Raw genomic sequence first — 20,082 nt, 5'->3', positions numbered from 1 at the left:
AATTGTAATCCATGCAGAAAGGAAACTGAGGTATACACACACTATGACTTTAATCCAAATTATGCCATACATGGCTATGCAAGGAGGCTATTCAAGTAAAAAGCTGAGAAAAGATGTTTTTTTTTTGTCGTTCACTTGATTATAAAAGATCTATGTATATTGTTGTATTATTATTTTATAATGAGTAAATGGACCTGTTTTCCTTTTGCAACCCGTGCTTTCACTTGAATATTTTCTCTGAGCTTAATTATTAAGGTCAAATTATTCTGCTTGGTTTTCCTGGTTTGTACCTTGCAAATTATGAGGAAATGGGCTAAGGAAGAAATGTGAATACTGGTTAAATATTAGGTTTTTTTGTTCTTCTGCATTGTGATGAAACTCCTTCAAGTTGCTATTCAAGTAGTTACTAATGTGTAGCCATCTTACTTACTAATTAAATATGTTTAGTTTATGCCCTAGTAATTGAGTGTTGGGTTTGCAGACAAAAGCTGGGGAAGTTTTAATGGAGGATTATCTTGAAAGGAAAGAAAGTTTTCACTAGAGCTATCCTGGCCTTCTTGCCTTTATCTAACATTGGTAATTTAGTTGGTATCATGTCTATAATGAAGTAAATTTATATACATGACTGATGTACTATTGGGTAAATTTCTTAGTGCTACTAGCTGAGTATCTTTGATGTTAAGCTCAATATGAAACAATTGCATCAGGATTTGGCATCACAGACTGAGTTTCCTGATAGCTGTCACTATCCAGGCAGTGTCAAAACTGGGTAACTACAAACCAGCTTGGCCCTGTCTATGTAAGCTGCAGCCAAAACAGCCAGGGTGCCTGGAGAACACTAGTGGGTTTTTATGAAAGCATTTGCCTGTGTGTGCTGCAGCCTCAAGCCAGTTGCTGGGCAGACATCTGAATTAAGCTAAATTGTATGTAACTTTCTTTAAGACAGACACAGTGATTTTGTGTAAAAGGTGCAGGCCTGATTTCCTGTTCAATTTATGCATTTACAGCCTGCTCTGTAGTGTCTCTTGTCTTGGTGTGACTATATAATGGTTCAATACAACATATGGATGCTACTTTTTTCTTATGTGCACATGGATGGATTATGCTAAAGCCTATGCATAAAAGATCACTTCAGAACTTTCATGTTTCTTGGTGTAAGAGGCATCAAGAGGAATGTGGAGCATGGTTGTTTTGCTTTTGTTTGTTTTAAGAGAAATATCTAGAGGCTTAATGTGTGGAGACAATTTACTGACATATGTACAGCTATTGCAAAAATGATATGAAGATATAAAGAAAATTCTTTGCCTAGTTATTTTTGTACTTTTATGATGATACCCAGTAACCCAATGTGAAAGAAAGAATAAACCACTATTTTTTTTCTATTTCCCTACTAACTTGTTGTAAGTGTTAGAGTAGCTACATCATAAAATTCCACAAGGGGCATCTCCCTGCATGATGATCTAAAATTCACAGCGTGAGCTAGATTTTTCTGTATGCGCTACTCTGGATTTGCTAAATTCTGGACATAGTTTTCTATGCTACCTGAAGCACTGTGATAGTAACAGGAACTGAAACAGTTCCAAATTGATTTGAATTTTAGGTGTAGAATCTGGTGAAAGATGAGTCTAAAGTATCAATTCCAAGACCGTACAGTGCTATTGGGCAGAGATTAGTATTTTAGTGATGAGTTTAAAGAGTTCTAATGCCAATTTAGCCCTAATAATTTGATTCTTAACATTTTTCCCTTTTGAAAATAACGGCTCTTGGTCACTTTATACTTTCTGCAGTCACTGGGAAATGCTGTATGTTTTGTTTTCATTTAGCATCTATAGAAAATTTAACTATTTATTTCCAAATACAAAGCATATCTGGAGTCAAAGAATATATCTGAAGCAAAGAAATCAGTGATTGCTATGCTATAATAATATTTTTCAAGAAACTGTAGATTTAAACTTTAGATGCTAAATTTGAGGTCTAGCTATTGTTAGCAGATAACAGCATAAGATGCAAAAATCCATGGAAAGTTACTGTAGATTAATGACATATTATTTTACTGTGATATTTGATCCCTTCAGTTTGAAACTGTGGCTTACTTTCAACCTATACATATCTCAAAAATTCTTTTTGGGTTTCACTCCTTAGCTGCTGCAAGTTTGCACATCTTGCCTAAACTCAATGATGACATAAATTTAATAATTTAGTGAGAAACCACCATTGTAACAGTACATGCATGACTTTAGAAAACAAATTTCAAGCAGGTTTCGTCTTTCACTAAAGCAGGCAGTTACTATGGTGATGGGAAGTGTGCAAGAGCTAGAAGAGAGAACAATGCATGACTTCAAAGTGCTCCCCTTCTCACCAAAAATGTCACTGTTCCCTATTCCCCATCAATCTCTATGCATCAAATAGTATATGCCAAAACACCAGAGGAGTTCTAAAAAAGCCTTTGGCACAAACAGAAAGAATAGCCTTATCTTCTGTTAAGCCAAGTCTTGCCGTCCTCCATGTGCCTTCTAAACCTTCCAGTGCCTTGGAAAGTCTTCTGCCAAAACCAAACATCTTTATTCAAACATCAGAATTAATGAAACGTTCTGCTCACTGCATTTCAATTTTAAATTACTCAGAACAATAGAATAATTAATATAAAGACAACAAAGCACATATTGAAAGGAAGCAACTATTTTTTGGTCTGGAACTTGATCTATTCTGCTCTGATTTAAACGTTAGTCAAGGCATAGTTGTAATGAGAAATCAATGAAGAAATAATACTTGATCTCAAAGGAATATCTTTTTAGTGTAAGATTTAAGAGTAACTTTTTTCCTGGCTTCCACCTACAGTGACGTCAAAGAGGAAGCAACATGATAAGAGCCAGGGTAGAGATTGCCCTGAGAGAGAAGCTTTGAACAAAGAGAGGAGGCCTGGAGCTTTGCAACAAAGAAAGAAATGCCTGTGAATAGATGTGGAACCCTTAGGCAGTGGTAGGCTTGCAATTCCATTAAAATGTGGAAAACAAGCAGTGAGCTCTTGGAAAGGTGGTATGAGTGTATGGTTGTGCTCTCTTCCTCTTTGATTCCTACCAGCAGTGGGAACAGATGGTGCATTACATCTCCTCCCCAAAATGAACAATTGTCTATGCTCCCACCCACCAATCCCAGTGTTGCAAAAGAGGCAGGGACCTTGGAATAGAGCTCCTTCATGCTGATTTTGTTTTAGTTTATTTTCACTGAAATGATTTGCATAGCACTAATGTAAAAGTGCTATAAAGTGTTATCTTTAGGAGAGGGAAGAAAGAGTCTCGAGGGAAGTATGGGAGGGCATATTGAACATGCACACAATTTTAGAAGCTGAGCTAGTCAAGAAGCTTAACTTCAAAACTGTCATAAAGTCTTGCTGCAATAGATTTCACCAAATAAGCTAGTGAGGGAGAAACACATCTTTAAAAATCAAGCAATCTCTCTTGAGAATGCTGTCTTGTAAGACATTCATACCAGAAGACCAAAGTAGTCAAAACTATTTGCACAGCCCTTCCATATAAAAGTATCTCTCAGACTTTAACAGAATTATTGCATTAAATAGGTATACACTCCTTTCAGTTTCATGAAATTACCATGGCCACGATCATATTGGCTAGGCTAGAAGTGAGCTGAATCAATGCCCATTAAAGTTAATGTGAATATACTGAAACTTTGATTTGACTGTAAGAGAACATCTAGACAGAATCTTTTAGTTCAAAAGCCTTAACTACCCAGAACCTTTCTTTAGGGAGACTTCAAGGAGATTATCAGGCTCTTGCTTTTGCATAGTTATATTGGTGTTTTCTGGTCAACTTGTTCTCTGCGTCTCTGTTCTGGTATGTGTTTGTCTGATACCAGGTCACAAGAAATGCAGTAGCAAATGGTTAATAGAGGAATATTATACACACTGTCCAGGAAATCACTAGCAAGTTGCCAGTTTTGTGGGGGTTTGTTTGTTTATTTGTTTTATTTTTTTACATCTGCAAAGTAGAAATAAACATCAGAGAAGCACTTGCCCTGTGTATGACAATGAAGTGCAGATTAGGAACTGGCTACTTATCAGGAGGAGAGCAATCTAATCATCCTCTTTCTTCTTGCTTCTATATTGTTCTCTTTTGCGAAGCTGGCTTGGCTGGATGTAATGGATACGAGTGTTGCACTGCAAGACTTTGGGTTGTACAATGGTTGCAGAGCACCCTCTGCTTTCTTTTGATCAAATAACACTCGGGGGCTTGAAGAGAAGGGTGTATAGGGGGAACATCGAGGGTGTTTTCCTGTAGATTTTTGTACTGGAATCAGAAGAAAGAATTTGTCTACAGGGTTCATTAACTGTTGGCGTCTGCTGGCAGTAACCCATGTTATATAGGCCACCATTGTGCCATCCTCAAAAGAACTCCCTGAAGGAGGCAAAGTCTAGAAGGAGAATATCTACTCTGAAGTTTCCCACCTTCCCTGAACTGTATCTGCAGAGCCACCCCAGGAGGGGAGAATGTGGCTTTGAAAAACAACACCTTTGTTATTCCAAGTGTTAGAGATGAAGCAGAGTTTTCAGATGGCCCCAAGGTTTTTGCACCCTTCACCAAACACAGATGGAAACTGGACTCTTTGAACTGCTTTGAAAATCTGTTACCATGCATTGCTGTGGGGCCTGTGAAGCAGCCATTGCTAACTTCTGTCTGCCTGCAATTTTTATGACCATGTGATGACAAGGGATTAAATAGCTTCATTTTAGAAGCAGACAGCTTTTAAATGTAAAAATGAAAAAACAAAATAAAACAAAATACACAGTAATTCCTTGCTCAAGGCAAAACCTTAATAGATGCTGAGGTAACATTGCAATGAATGAGGTGAATTCCGAAGTAAACATATGAGCAGTTTAGAATTTAAAATTGTATCTTAGACAGTAGTTGCAAAACCTTATAGCATTATGATCTTAGTAGATTTGAATCCAGAAAATATAGATTATCCTTTGTTCCACAATTTAGGAGCTGTTGGAATTATGGTGTATGATACCATCACTATTCCTTGTAGTGTTTTCTATTTAGCACCTGTAATTTACTTGAAATTATTATACAGATGCTGAAAAAAAATTTCAATTTATTCATATAATGAAAACTTCTTTGACTTCACTGAATGAACTGTGTAGATGAAGGTAAATAGTGTAGTGCTTTATATAGAAAAGCATAGTCTTTAAAATTTTTATTGCATCTTACCCATTCTTTCAGATTATCAGAAATGTGTGCACTTATTACGGATGCTCTTGGTTTATTAAAAAGGTGATAGCCTTTATTCCAACATAATTTTATATACTGAGTTTAACTAGCAATAAATTGTTTTATCATATTTTTCTTTATTCTAGAAGCATTTAGTCTATTAGGAAACTAAAATGTTTTTTATAGCTGCAAAGTAATCATTCAGATTTTGTTTTTCTGAGTCATTCACTAGGACTGGTTTCAGATGCATGAACCAGGAGATGAAACATGCTACAAATTTCATCCAGTTTTCATGAATGTGAATGTTTTGGGCAAATTCAATAGCATGCTAAACAGCTGAATTATATGGGCCAACACACATCTCTGACAACCTGTGCTGCACTCCGCTGTATTCTCATCCGTCAAAGATAACGAACTCCTGTGTGTGTAGGGTCTGAGTGAGACAGTGGGTACAGGAGCCCCCAGGCTGTGTTGCTGCATCCTTTGGGCTGGAGTTTCCCTGAACCCTCTTGACTCCAGATTCTTGCCTTTTCCTCTCAATAAGGTATGAGAACTGGCTTTCCCTCAGCTGAGATCCTCTTCAGAAGTTGATTTGATGACTTGATTTTTCTCTCCAGATGGTGAAAATTTGGACATTCTGCGTTGGCAGAATGTTTTGTTTTAAGAGCTTCAAACACTGTGAGATATCTTCGTTAGCTAAGTGCTTGGAGGTGGAACAGCTGATTGTGCTCTGACATGGGCAAAAATAATATGTTTTTATACCATGTAAACGTCTTTTATAATGATTAATTTTTCTTGAAGAACTCTGTGGTTTGTTGCACAGGAATATACTAGCAGTTTGAGAAATCCTTGTCTAAAAGTTCTGGAAGTTTGAATTAGATTTTCTGAGAAAACTCTGCTTCTCATGTCACTTCAGCAGCTCTGGCCCTGTCAAATGTTAATTTTTAGTTCAAAGTGTCTTACTGCATAAAATATAATATGACATATGCAACTGCAGAATATAAATTAGTTAAACCTATAAATAAATATTTTAGTATGTCATCTGTTAGATGCTGTTGTGGTGACTTTGGAGGAGGTAGAGGAGTTTCCTAGAACATGAACTGCCTAAGAGAGGAAGGTAGTACTGCTCTGCAACTTCTCTGCACATTGCTCATCCCAAAGATGACAAAGGGCTTTTACTTTTCTTCACTAAAGGTTTCCTTTCCCCAGGAACTGGTACTAAAAATTACCAGTGTGAGAAGCCAATTTGGGTCTACTGCCTTTCTGGATGGCATCATTTATTTTGAAATGAGTTGGTAGTAAGGGCAAGTGCTGGAAGGCATATGGGAATATAAGGCAGCCTCTAAGGTCTGAGGTTGGAGCGTCAGTCCTATGGGTGATTTTCAGTTCAGTGCTGAAATGGCAGAATTAATCTGCTACCACAGCGAGGCTGTAAAGTGCACCACAGTTCTCCCCTGTGTTCACAGTAACTTAAGCATGTACATGCTTAGTACAAAAGAAGTGTGTACTGTGTTGAATTGCATCACATGAAATGTCAGTAATGACAGGAAATTTTATTGCAACTCAAAGAACCTCATTGTCATAGTTGCAGCTTACATGGAAAACTTAGCTTACTATAGATGTGTCATGTAGTAGAATTTTCCCTCTGGCAGTAATTTTTCTGCCTTATTTTAAGCGATACTATGCAAACAACAAGGCACCTTATCCTTTTCATGTTAACATGAGTGCAAAAAGTATGCATGTGTGTATAGGGTTAGGTTAGCTTCAATAATCACTAAAGAAAATAATAACAGAAAATGTTACACCATGCAAGAGTGTCCTTTTTCACTTTCTGATAAAGGCAGGGGCAGTTTAAGATGCAAGCTGGACAGTCAGTAACAAGGTGTGGAGGCACGGGGCAGTGTGAGCAGTGATAAGCTGATAACAAATCTTTGGTACTCTCTTGCCATTAATCTTGCTGACATTTCTTTATACTCTAATTGAAATAGTTCTTCTAATTCAGTGAGGTTTGAACTTTACCATAAGTCATTTTAACTCTGAGGACAGCTCAAGAATATTTTAGCATTTGTTCGCAAATTCAAGCTAATACTGGAAACATAAGGGTTTAATTTTTCTTTAATAGAAGTCCTCCTCTAATAAAAAGGGATACACTATAAATTTTGATCACTTAATTTTAAAAGCTCTGTTCTCTATGATACATGAATAATCAAGGACAACTTTTTAGATCATTATTACTTTGTTTTTTAACTCCTTAGAGAGTAAGGGTCTCTCTAAGTCATATGTCACTAAAATGAGTAAAGTTGTGTAAAACCATTTGGAACAAGGACAAATATGCAGGCAGTGGCATAAACCCATTTTTCTGTAGTTTAAGTATTTTTGGTACATTTTAAATCTAATGGGAAGTGTTTTAAGAGCCTATTTTGCAGGTATGAAATCTTCAAGGTGGAACCTTTACTCGCTTCTTTTGCTTGGCAAAAATGGTAACATTGTTCTTTCAGATACAGTCTTTTCTCCAATGGCTTCCCAGTTTCTCTAGATCTTTGTATTATCCTTGTTTACTTTTCTTATGAATCAGTTCCATGCGTTCACATTTTGGTGGGCAGTAGTACTGAGCTAAATCACCACACTCTCTAGTTTCATGTTCTCTTCTTCACAATTTCAAAATAGAGGAAGGTGGAAACTTGCCCCCGAGCCAGCTAATATCTCAGTTGACCAGAACTCATTATAGTCATCAGGACCTGGATTTTTTTGTTCTTTGAAAAATTATTCTAGAGCTGAACATTAAAGGCAGTAGACTATGTTGAGTAGTCAGAGATCACTGCTACTGTCTCTTTCAGGATTCCCTTTAGATTAAGTTTTTCAGTCTGACTGGAAAAAGAGAGAAGGGAAAGTTACTACGCAATAAAAATCAAAGAAACAAGAAGAAAAACCTTAAAGTATCTTATTTTGCACATTACTCTTTTACCCACTGTGAGAAGCTTTGCAAAAGAAATATTTTTATTCTGTTGTTCTTTAAGATCTTTTCATTTTTTCATAGAAATGCATCACTACCAAGAATTCAAGAATTTGACATTTTCAAGCAAGGCCCTGATCTTTGTCAGATCCTGAAGGTGTTTTACAACTCAGACTTACCACTGGCCTGGTGGGTCAAACACTCTGGTACAGGAGGGACTAGCCTCAAGTTTACTGAAGGGGAGTGCCCTTATGTGGCAGTGAATTATGATTACAGATCCCTAATTTTTGTCAGAAATTGCACTTCCCAGACAAAGCCTAACAACAAAAAAACCCAATTCAACTAAGACATAACCTTTATAGTACTAAGTAAGTTCTTAGATGCCTTTAGTCTGGTTAAGACTCAAAGGTTCCAGATCGGTGCAAAGCCAAGTCTTGGTGGTGATGGGGAAATGGAGAACAGGGAGAAAATGTAAGCACAGTTATTGCTCTCACTAACAAGCTGAGTGAAGTTCTCATATGCTTCAAATAAAATCCTTGTGGGTGTAGTGAGGAGGTGGGGAAAAGGCATACAAAGGTTGTACATGCCAGTAGCCTGTTTCTTCCTTCTCACCAAGTGCAACCTTGCGGTGGGCTGGGAGGTAAGGTCCCCCCCACTGGTAATTAGAGCCCTGGCTGTGTTCTGGGAGACCTGAGTCAGTGCTCAGTTACCCTTCAGATTTATGTAGCTAATACAGGCTGGCTGTAAATCTGCTACAGGTACAGATCTCTCTTATGCTGCTAATGCAGTCAAATTCTCTGCTGAGGTACAGAGAGAAATACTACACTGCAGATATTTAGTCTTCACATGGCCAAAGCCTTCTGTAACACTCAAAGATTGGTTCACAAGCTTTTCCCTCTATGAACTTCATGCCTTTGCACTATAACTACATTGATCACAACTAAATACTAGATCAATTGGTCTTCTAGCACACAGTGATTCTATCCCTGGAGGAGGAAATGGGACCTGTTGTTTTGCAGCTTAGGTCTGCAAAAATTGCATTTACTAAATATGTCACATACTTTGGGGAAGTGGCAGATCTACCTTTTTCCTTGTTCAGCTCTGCTTGCAGCCTGTCTTTCTTTTGTAGCAGTATTTATGATACTTTGAAAGAGATTTTAAACCAATAAAAGGTTATATTAATGCAACTGAGTTGGTATTAAGTGCAAGAGCTGAATACCTGGCCTACAAAGGGACAGTTGGGAGAGGTTAGTTCAATAATATACTTGTAGCTTATTAATGCACATTACTACAATCCCTTCTCCCTTGTGAATATCCCACTCAAAGTAAATTGATCTTGGTTACTGTAGCTTTCTTCTCTTCTAGTTCCAAACACAGGAATTGGTTCTTGCACAGTGTAACATATTTTAGACTCTCTTCATTGACCCTCAGTTGACTCATAAACTCTGAGTGCTTTTCTGTAGCTGGAATCCATGCTGCCTGCCTCCAGCCACTCTGTTGCGCAGGAGCCCAGTGCCCTCTGCCTCCTCCTTCATTCTGGGAGCAGGGACAGATTCTTCCCTTTGTGTTCTTAGGAAAGTGATCCAACTTCTAGGTGGTGTCAAGAAGGTCAAAGAAGGCATTCTGTGATTTCCTTGCCAGGCTTGAATTGTCAGCTTCTGGGTAAGAGAAGGCACATTCAATCATCTCTCTCTAGAAGAGCTGAAACATTCAGTGTGATGCACTGATTGCTGCTGATTACACCAGATAAGTGCCACTGCTGTAACATATTACTGGCCTGTAGGTGGGTAATATGCTTATGTAGGCATGGAATATGACACAACGTGGATACATCCTAAATATATGCCTAAAGAGAGACAGTAAACAACTGGAGAGCAGCAGATATTATTTTTGAGGTTCTCTGTTTTATATGTAGGAAGGGAACAGAAATGAGCATCTTTGCAGCCAGCACAGAGATATTAATCCTCCAAGCAATAATGGTATTTTTGCCACTATACTGTGAACAAATGTTGTCTAATCTACAGATACAGAAGCCTCCAGTGTTGATTTAGCCCTTCCTCTTCACAATCAGAGACACTTTCATAAGTCTTGGTAGAGATTTTGTATCTAAGCCAGAATGAAATGCTTAATTTTTGGAGATAGTGTGTAATCAGAATCACTCTTCCTGATGTTACAATACACATACCGATTCCAACACCCTTTTAAATAAAATGAGATTGAGCTAGGAAAGTCTTTCCTACTGTTCACATTCCAAATTGACTATTCCTAAGACTATTAATACCATTTTCTCTGAGGAAGTGATGAAATGTGTTTTATGTTTTTAGAATCCTGGAGAAACATTCATTTTTCATCAGTAGCTAATGAATGCTGAGACTTATATCTTGAAGATTACTAGACATGCAAGAGACAGTAAAATTGGTCATTGTGATCCAACTAGTGGGAAGCCATTATTTTCACTTTTTTTTTTTTTTTAATACTCCTTCCAATGAATCTGCAGTATCACTGCTGTAAATGACAAGAAATGCAACATCTCAGGTAAAACTCCCTGGTGTGTGGCTCTGCAAGATTTAGACATAGTCAAGCAATACTTTTCAGTACATGAACAACAACTCCACGTTCTGTTTTTTCACCTTGTGCTGAAAAAGTCACAGCAATTTGCATGTAAAATACTTCCTGTACTGGCAGGTGTCTTTGCTTTGGCCTCTCACCAGCGAGTTAATCCAGACTTTTAAATTGTTAATAACTGAGTAAGTTTTAGATCCTGGTGCCTTTTATAATCAGTCACATAAATATAAATTATATGGGAATTTGTACTCTCCAGGGGTGGGAAGGACGTGAGAGCCTTGATAAACTATGAAGTAATTCACTGTCTCTTTTCTAGTCTCTTGTACAATGTATAGGAAATGTAGAAGCAACTGAAAATAGTATTTGTTCGATATTATTTAAGAGAATGGAATGTATTTTAAATTTCAAAAGTATTCTTAAAAGAAGTATTTTTGAAACAAGTTTGGTAGTCAGAAAAAAGATACTAAACTATTAAGCAACTTGATTTTAATAAAACAAGAAACAACTCTAATTAAATTTGATCAGCATATTTATAAAGGGAAGAGCAATAAGACAGTTCTTTGGAGCAGCTGCAATCCATCTGAACACTTCAGTCTGCATGTGTGTGTGTGTGTAAAACCATTCTGAAATTACTTATATGGAAATAGTTGAGATGTTACAATTCTTAAAATGAAGAAACTCTGCCTGCTCTTAAGGGTTTCAGAAGAAGACTGTTGGGTGTACAGAGGCTGAACCTGTTGTGTATCATTTCATGGCTTTACAATCTTTGCTTCCTAATTTTTTCCCATATCTTTGCACGGTGCAACTGTAGTTCAATGTCCCATTTTCCACATTTTTTTATATTAAATACTTAGTTATTCCTTTGAGGCACTTTCTCTTGAAGCATTTGGAGTGCTACATTCTGACCTGGTTGAAGTTTTTGAAGTCCCTGTTGTTTCAATATATTCAGGTTTATTTATTCACATCACTTTAGGATCAGGGCTTGGAGTAATGAGGTTTTCTTTTTTTTTAATATGAACTTAATATGTAAATGTTCTGGCATCTCTTAATGCTAAAGGTCACCTGGCTGATTTTATTCTTTCTTTGGATTGCAGCAACCCTTTGAAGAGTGTTAATTGATTGTAATTGTTTTAGTTAATCAGTTTCAGAGGATCAGGAACCTATTTTACATGCAGGCCTTGTTTGCTTCTAGGCAGTTCACAGAAGTGGTAAAAATTACCTTAGGTTAATTGTTCCTTTATTTTAGGAGATTAAGGGGTCTGCACCTACTAGGTGACATTGGGTTTGGAATATAAAAAAGGTGAGCTATGAGGAGAGCATTGCTTCTTCATTTACAAGTTGGAGAAAAATATCTAAAATCTGTTTATCCTCCACCCTTTTAAAATTTTTTTTCTAAATTGAAAAGAAATAAAAGCATAAAATAGAGGAACCCTGTCTGGGCTTGATGCTTCCAGCAGCATTGAAGGCTGCTTCACTGATAAGGATATCAGCATCTTGACAGCTTTGAATGATGAATCCTGTTCTTTGAATGAAAGCTCAAGGTTTTCAAAGTGCTGGGAAAAATGTACCAGTGTGCCAAGACTTCCTTAGAGGTAGGGTGAAATCTAAGGATTTCTGTGCAAGAACTCTCATTCATCTCTACATAGGGTTATTTGCCTAGGACAGTAGGTCAAAATGTTTGCGGGAAGAGTTTGTGTAGTATGGTATGGCCATGTAATAAACTCTAATGGCAACTTTCAGAGTTCTTGATAAGCAGACTTCATCTACTGAAAAAATTGGGGGTAGAGGAGTCCTGTCCTACATATTTTCCATTGCAATTTCCTTTTTCCCTATCTGCCAGTGAAATAAGATATATTTGGGAATGGGCTGGTTAATGTATTGAATGTATCTGGTTGTGTATGGAATAAAAATAAAACTTCACTATAATTGGACAATAATACGATTTTTAGAAACTTTTGACAAGTAAACATTTAAATCCATGAGAGTGACCTGTCCCACTGCAGAAAAAAAACTGAGGAAGTTCTGTTTTTATCACGGAGTTCCTAGCACAGCCCATAGTACAATTTAATGATCTGCATGTCTTAAGCAGGAACTATGCACATTGGAGCATAAAGTGAGTTATTTTTTTTTTAAATGTGAAGCTGGCTTTTGTTTCATAAGCTTCAAACAGGATGCAAGGCTGTCCTTTTTCTCTCCTGAATGTGTATTTTTCTAGATTTCAGGAACTTGCTGTTCTTTTTGTTTTCCCATGACTCTCACTATCTATGAAGGAACATTCAAAATTAGCAGATGTTCAGATGAATTAAATAATAAAATACTGAGTCAAAAGGGAAAAGTTTTCTGACCCAAAATAATGGGTGGCTCACTGAGGGGAATGCTAATAGCAAAAAAATGGTGAGGAAGGTGTAGTTAATGTGAATCCCAGATTTTTGCTAGGAAGAGAAAATCAGAACTATCAAGGAAACAAAATTACCTCAATGAAAAAAAATCTGCATTTTTGGGCTAACTAGTACAAACACTGTGCAAGGAGGGCTATGAATTAAAGGCAGTTGAGCATAAATTTGAGCAAGTAATTGTAAGTTCTGCACATGAAGTGGAGGAAGAGAAAGAACGCAACGTTCATTTAAAATAATGAGTGGAAATTTGAAGTACACAATGTCAATGAAGCAGTAATGCAGCAGAGGTGCATTTTTTTCCTGGACTCTTGTATTTCTTCATTCTGCTCTTGCTGTCCCTCTCAAAGCCCTAACTCAGGGCTATATATGACTCAGCCTGTCTGCTCACATGCACCCTGCACTAATATTTCCTCCTGTGCTCCTGGAACCACTGGGAATGAATGATGTTGCTGTTGGACCCACAAGACTGGGCAGAAATTGAGCATGGATACCTGTTCTGTCTACATACTTACAAGTAATGGATGATGATTTGACATCTAATTGAAAACCACCTAAATTTAGGAGTCCTAGTAGCTGAGCCTCTAGCCAGAGAAAGCAGTGAAAATCTTTCTACTCAAATAAATAAAACCTAATGCAGGTGGAAAATATGGCTAGAGAGAAGCAAAAGTAGCAGCATTAGGCTGGTGAGTGAAGATTTTTGTGTCTAGCCTTATATGTTGTCCTTTACTCTGTGTATTTTGAAAGGGAGTAGGACTATTCCTGGGATACATTCTGATCCCTTTCCTCTTGGAAAAAGTAGCACTGCAATCCTGCACTGCAATTCTGTTATGAAGTAGAATTTTCAGGAGACTAAAAAACAACAAGTGCACTTGAAAAAATTATTTGGAAAAAATATTAGACTCGTTCTAGCCTGCTAACTTCCCGAAAGAAATGGGCGTTAAACTGCTTCACATTCCTTAAGATTTCAGCTGCCTGAAAAAAAAAAATCACAGTGGCCTGACTCATTTTATATACCTTTCTGTTGTTAAGACAGGCAGGAAATTTGAGAACAATATAATTGTCAGTATGATAAATGAGAAGGCAAAATACTGTTGAACAGTAGAGGACACCGGGTGTTATTATGGCCTATTGTTGCTATGAATAGAACCACCCAGACACCAATTAACATCTCATTGCTATGATTACTTGCTACAGTATCTGTTCCACTAATCAAACTTGCACCTTTTTAGTCCATATTTTGATTTCAAAAAGTTATACCAAGAAGAGATTACATTTATCTCAAATGCAAATAAATGTGAAGCTTAAGAAGCCAATTAAGTTTATAACCACTGAGAATAACATTAAAAAGAAAATTAAATTGCTTGGTTTGGAAGAAAACCTTTTAGGGAACATTTGTTGAATAAACATAAAAGAAATTCTCCTAATGTACTCTTATGCAAATAGTGTTCTGTTTATATTTTCCATATGCCAATCATACCTAACTCTTATGATTTTGCCTTCACTAAATATTCTTCTTCCTAGGAATATTTACTATCAAGCACACATGCAGTAAGTACAACAACTACATACCAGCAGCATGCTAAACTTTTTGAGAACACTTTTATAAAAATGACAATGTCATGACAAATACTTAGTAAATACTTGCTTTTGGTGAGGAGATGAAAATGAAGGATAAAACCTATGAGATACTACTTCCCTCATTTTCCTTTTCTTTTTAAGTGTTTGTAAAAGGTACCAGATTGAAAGGTCTGAAGAACGGAAATTTCTGCTTATGTGTCAGGCAGCAGTACTGCAGAATTTCTTGGGCTGAGCTCCATCTTCCAAAGCACTGTAGTGTTGTCCCTGGTCTAAGAGTGCTAAGACACGTTTACTGTCAATGAGAAAATAAGGGTAGGTAAGGAGACCCTCAAGTGTTTTTCTGGATCATGTTGCTCTGTGCCTTGACAGGCTGAGCCTGTGCCCCAGCAGCACCTCAGCTAAGGGGCTGCCCATGCTGCCTTTTGTTGGGAGCAGTCCTGGCTGGCAGAGGTTTAGCAACTGCTTACTTCCTAACCCAGAGTTTCTCTCTCATCCCAAATGGATTAGCTGTGCTAGTAAAAGATAAGATTTCTAGCTACAAATGATTCCCCTGCTTCATTTAAAGGAAAACAACTTTTGAAGGAGAAATGGGAATTCATAGTCCACAAGACAAAAACAGGATGATGATTTCTGCTTGAAGACTCCTGAGAATAGCATTGACCTAGCTTTTGATGCTCCTGGTCTTTCTATCCCACTCTCCCCTTTGTGGATTGCAGAATCTAACCACAGCCTACAGCACCTTTCCTTGCAGCCAGCCCCGGCTCTTCCAGGGTGTGGAGGTGCAAAGCACAGTCTCCGTGTCCTTGTGCAGGTAAATCTGGAGAGGAGCCTGGGGCGTACTTTCAGTCTTGACTCCTGTGTACTGTGTTTAAGATTTGACAGCAGCAAAGTAACTCCCAGGAAACCATGTCAATAAATCCTGGTTTGACTTGCCCTGGAGGGCATGGATGTCTTGGTTGGGCTGAGAGGTGGTTTTACCTTCTGCTGGCAACAGCTTCATTCATGTGAGCTGGACACAATGACTGTGGGGAGAAAATTGTTCTGATGGAAATAGTGGGTATGATGTAATTTCTGAGGCCTTAAAATTGTATTTTTCTTAATCTTTAATACATGCCTTTATCTTGCTTATGCTCAAAGAGCATCACTTTCTCTGCAAGGGTTTCAATTATGACTGGAATATTTTGAAATGTGCTCCTAATGATCCATCACAATTTTTTTAAAAAGCTTTGGACATGGAAGAGCAGTGTTGAACTTGGAGCTTGGATTCAGATATAAATTTTTATAAAGCAGCTGACAGGTTTGCTGGATTAGTGTTTATAATACTTATTGACATCCCATGATACCTTTCCATAGCTGAGCAGAGTTTAGATTGACTCTGGAGTATTAGTACTTGATGAAGGTAATCTGTTTTCTTGGCTGAAGCTCACAAACAAAGCAGTTAAATCCCCATTACAAATGTCTAAGCAGGGACCCATTAAACTTCTTATAGGCCTGTCTAATTTCTATAGCCCTGAAACATTTATAAAGGGCACTGTTAAAAATTTACAGAACCTTTAGAGTGTCTTAAGCAAAGCTATTCTATGTACACTACCTTAAATACTCAGTCTTCCTTTAATGATTAAAGTAGCAAAACCCCCCACTTTTTCCATACCTTTGACCTAAAATAATGGTGTTGGGTTTTCCTGACTTATTTTCAAAGTTTCATGGAGAAATAAATGTTACAAGTATAAAAAACCCAACAACAATTTGTGCTTAAACTACCATAGGAAGGTGCCAGTGTTGGCTATTAATAATCAAGCTGTCTTTATTAGTGCCAGTTCCTATTATTAGTTTTCCAATCATCTTTTTTTATATGGGAATTCACTCAGGAAACTGTTGGCACCAAATTTGAGATGAATATGGTAATAGTGGATGTATCATGATAATGAGAATTCTCATATTAGGAAATATAAGATACATTATTTTAATGATTCTACTGGCATCAAACCATGGAAGGCACAAAGTTATTTTTTTAACGAATCAATCCCCACAAGCCTAAAGTAATTGTGTAAAAACTGTTTGGCCCTTTTTTTCTTTCAAGTAAAAGATAGCCCAAACTGAAATTATACTTTTCACTGGTTTAGCTGATATTTTTCAATAATACCCAGTACTTTGCAAACCTCGGAAGAAAGAGAATGTTTAGGAGAGCACTGGAGTGGGGTGATTGAATCAGGCCTCCCAATGCAAGTCAATAAAGATGTGATAATTAGAGAGAGAAAAAGCAAAGCCTTTATTAGGCCACAGATTATTTGAGTTTCATGGACAAATTGTCAAATTGAGCTCACTAGGGATGACAGAATCTTGTGAGACAGCCTGTACCTTAGTGCATACAGATGGTGGCATCTGTTGGTGTAATAGGTACTGGAAGAGGGAGGGGGTGGCCAAGAATAGAAAAGCACTATTGTCTGGTTTGGTTCATTATATTCATCGTCTTCTAGTCATCTTCTCTAAGAGTTTAATCTTCTGCTCAAGTATTTCAAAAATAAATAAATGAGCAGTTCTGTCTTTCTAAATATGGGAGGTGATGCAGGAGTGTGGGGAATTATGAAACCACACTGTGTATATATTTTCTAGTTCCTGTGAACTTTGATAATTTCCAGATGGTCACTTTTAAGTGTATTCCTCAAATGTGAAGAATATAGTTTTATAGTCTGCAATATATATTCTAGGACACCCCTCCAATGTCTAGAAAATTTGAATCTTTAGGTATTGTTTTTATCCCTCACCAAGCACTGATGCCACAAGGAGTAATAATAAAGAAGTTCATATGATAGTGTGCTTTTTATTTTCATGGAATCTGAAAATACATGCTAAGCCATTTACACCATCTGCTCTACTGAGGTCAAAGTCCCAGCTGTACAAGCTCAGAAGTAAGTGCTGAAGAGCTGATATTTTATATGGGCTAAAGTTGGTGTTTTAAGTAGTTTCAAGCAAGTCTTTCATAAAATTCAGCAATGCAACCAGCAGTTGTAAGCATACACCCTCTTCTGACTTTTTAGCTGAAAAATAACAGACCTCTTTACAAGTATCTTAAGCATCGTACAAAACTTTATCTCTCAGCTGGGATCAAAGAAGGAGAAAGTGACCTGTTCCCTTTGTGGTAGATAGGAAGGGAACTACTACTCAAAAGAACCAAAGAACCAGCATAATTCAGCTGGGTAGTCTTCCAGTTTAATAGTTTCTACCTGGCCCATTCCAAAAGGCAATCCAGTGGCAAAAATGCCACCCCGTGTTGGTTTCCTTTCTCTTCCTTTTTGTGCTGTGCTTTGTCAGTTATTTGTTATATGAACACAAGAGAGAGGAATCATACAAATCTCTCATGGTACTTGTTCATGGTCCAGATACTTCTTTTAGACCTGTGTTCTGTTCAAGTGGAGAAATGGATCATTAGACTCGGGATGAGAAGTGGAGGAAATCAGCAGCAGCATCCTTACCTTAGGGTGGTCAAATATCCTGGGATATCCTAGTAGGATAGTCCTTGTTGCTGAGATTATCTTGACTCTTTTGAACCTTTCAGATAAATCTAGCAGAAAGATTGCAGAGCTTCACACAAGAGTTTGGTTTCACTTCTACTGTCTTAGCTGTTTTCCTAGAAAATCCCATTCCCCTACACTTGCTTTTGCAACCTTATTGATCTAAAATACTTTTTTGATTAGCTGGGTGAAGTATTTTTAAGTATAAAAGTCTTTCCAGCCCTGCACATTCTAGCCATACAGTCAATCTATAATAACTTAAAAATAAGAAAGTATGTCTGGGGAATATGACTGAGTTGAGCCTAAAATTACAAGGGACAACCTACTGCTTTTACACAGCCTCTGTAACCTCATTGTATTCTTCACAAACATTAGTTCTCAATTCCAGAATTTGAAAGAAAGCCAGGAACTCCCACCCAATTTGTCCATCTCTTTAGGCAGGCATTCCTAGATATCATCAAGTATTTCATGGTTACATCTGGCAGTCTATGCTTGAAGGCAGTGATAAAAACAGGACTGAAAATACAAACATACTATTTAGAAACACTGCTGAGAGAGAGAAGGAAAAAAGAGGTCTCATAGACCACATTTCTACTGCTCTGTTGTTTAGCAGTTATGCCAATATCACATACCAGAATGTTTCAATCATCAAATTATTGTTGTTATTACCAAATAAAGAATTTTAAACCCATGACTCTATTCAGTTTTTAAAATCCCATCTAAGCACATCTGATGAAGTGTTATTTGCTTGATACTTGCAGGATTGCACAAACTCTTCTGGGACCTGAGGTTGCCCTTTGGAGTGTTATTTTGATACCACCAGTAGTTTGAAATAAGCCACTTTAGGAGTCCTCTGTGCATTCTTCTGCAAATTGAATTATCTACTCACTAACTGGGAGAGCAATAAGATGCAAAAGACAATTTGCATGAAGAAAGGAAGGCACAGAGAAGGGAAGTAGTAACAAGTCATTCCTCCATTTGATATATCCTTGAAAGAAAGGGATGTAAATCTTGAATCTGTCCACGAACACTGACCCAAGTGCAGTAGTACATGTCTGTCATGCTCCTTTCATGTTTGCTGAAAGTCTGTCTCTGCAGTAGGGCTCCAGAGCAGCCCCGCTATAGTTATCTGAGGGCCACAGAGAAGGCCTGCTGTAAGGCCCCTCAATTACTGGGACTTGATTGTATTTTTTGTTCTGAAAAAGTGTGTCTTTCTTTACTTTGGTGCCAGCACTGGGTACTGAAGTCAGAAGGGTGAGTTTAGGCAGAAAATTCGGAGGATATTCTGTGGAGTCTGCTCTTTCTGGATAGGCTTTTAGTGACTGTGTGCTCCCAATTTATCGAAGTGTTTAGACTAGGAAACTAGTTTTGTATGCCTTGGGGCTTTTGTGCCAATAGAAATTCTTAGTTTGTGGTATTTTGGCCAAATTTAGCTACAAAAACCAGACTACATTTCACATGAGCTTTAACTATGCATGTGACATCAGGAGGAGGCTGCCGCTTTGTTCTCCGGCACAAATCAATCTTTATATGGACACAATAAATCACTTTGGTAGGAAGGAATTCATATTGAGGAATATTCTCCCTGTTAGAATTAAGGTGAGCATGCAAACTTTTTCAATTTCTGTTTCATGTGTAAGACAGTTCTATTTCAGAATTTTCGATCCTCCTTTTAAATTTCATGCCACAGGTCTTTTCAAACATCAAGTATTCATAGGATTATGGTGTAGTTGCACCAATGCTTTTTGGAAAACCTTTGTACCTCTAGGATGGAATTAAATGAGACTTGACTATGATCTCCTAAAAGGTCACCACCCAAGTGGTTGTGTCATCCTGCTCAGGAGGACTCA

This window comes from Pithys albifrons, chromosome 11, assembly GCF_047495875.1.
Source record: "Pithys albifrons albifrons isolate INPA30051 chromosome 11, PitAlb_v1, whole genome shotgun sequence".
Classification (NCBI taxonomy): Eukaryota; Metazoa; Chordata; class Aves; order Passeriformes; family Thamnophilidae; genus Pithys; species Pithys albifrons.
This window is presented reverse-complemented; position numbering follows the sequence as displayed.